This window comes from Octopus bimaculoides, chromosome 3 (genome assembly GCF_001194135.2).
Source record: "Octopus bimaculoides isolate UCB-OBI-ISO-001 chromosome 3, ASM119413v2, whole genome shotgun sequence".
NCBI lineage: Eukaryota > Metazoa > Mollusca > Cephalopoda > Octopoda > Octopodidae > Octopus > Octopus bimaculoides.
This window is the reverse complement of record NC_068983.1, coordinates 25,053,633-25,054,879: the sequence shown is the minus strand read 5'-3', so window position 1 is coordinate 25,054,879 and position 1,247 is coordinate 25,053,633. Positions and strand designations below refer to the sequence as shown.

At 36.2% G+C, this 1,247-nt stretch overlaps 1 protein-coding gene across 1 annotated transcript in view; it reads right to left on the bottom strand.

Moving 5' to 3' along the window:
* The window catches only part of LOC106870461 (protein inturned), a 99,839-nt gene that overhangs the window by 48,623 nt on the left and 49,969 nt on the right, over positions 1 to 1,247 (bottom strand). The window lies entirely within an intron of this gene.

Genomic DNA, 1,247 nt, shown 5'->3' with positions numbered 1-1,247 from the left:
CCCCAACATCGCTTGATAACCGATGCTAGTGTGCTTACGTCCCGGTAACTTAGCAGTTCGGCAAAAGAGACCGAGAGAATAAGTACTAGGCTTACACAGAATAAGTCCTGGGGTCGATTTTCTCGACAAAAGGCGGTGCTCCAGCATGGTCACATTCAAATGAATGAAACAAGTAAAAGAGTAAAAGAGTATATATTTAAACAGAGGTTGAAGTAACTTCATTAAGGGATAAACATATCCAATGAATTACTTTTTTTATGAATAGTAATATTCATAAAATAATAGGTTTAAGTATAAATCTTGGTTTATAAATATTCAAATAAAAATTCAGAAAGTGGAGATGTAGTATATATATAATTTATTATCTGCAAAAATTCAGCATATTCTTTTACAGCTGTTTCAATTTTGCTCAAAGAATTAAATTCAGTAATTAAGTCATTGTATTGAGTAAAATCTCATTAATGGAGTAGAAAAGACATACCGTTAGGTTATTAGATGTTATGTTTCCAAATTATTTCAACAGTTGAGTCTGTGATAAAGATTGTACCGCCAACCGGATTTTCAAAGGAGGTGAGGCATGTTTTCTGTGTACGGTCGTACTAATGAAAGAGTGTGCATGGAGAACAAGAATACAAGGAATCGTGGCAGGATACTTCATCTCCGGCCTTGGTTTGCTATTCTACTTCAGATTCCATATGAAGATCAAGATATAGCTGGAGAGAAGACACCGCTCGCGAAGTATATATGAGAAACAATGGAAAGATTTTGTGAGGAGGTTGGGCGTGATTGTCCCTACTTAATTCTACCCATGGCAGAATCGAGGTGTTGTCGCTGGCTTTCATGGCCATAGTTTGTGGAAAATTTTTAATTTTATATACATATCATCAAATTTTTAAAGTTATATAAACTCAATTAGCACAATTATTGGTAACGTCCTGTACTGTCCTTCTGTGTTTTTAATATACATTATCATAATAAAGAAAATATGTTGTTGTCACACGCTTATGACGGGTCAATACCCGCCCATGTGTATGACGGGTCCGTGTATATCACGTCAGGCTGGGGATGGGAACGATGACTTCCCCTTGCAAATACTGATAGGGCACAGATAGTGTGTCAATAGCCAGCTGGAGGAGATATCTTCCTGGGGTTAGCCACATTTAGGTGGCAAATATACTTCACGATGTCGTGCAGCTATTGTTTATATCTCGCTCAGAGATTTATTATTGTTATATATATAGTTATAT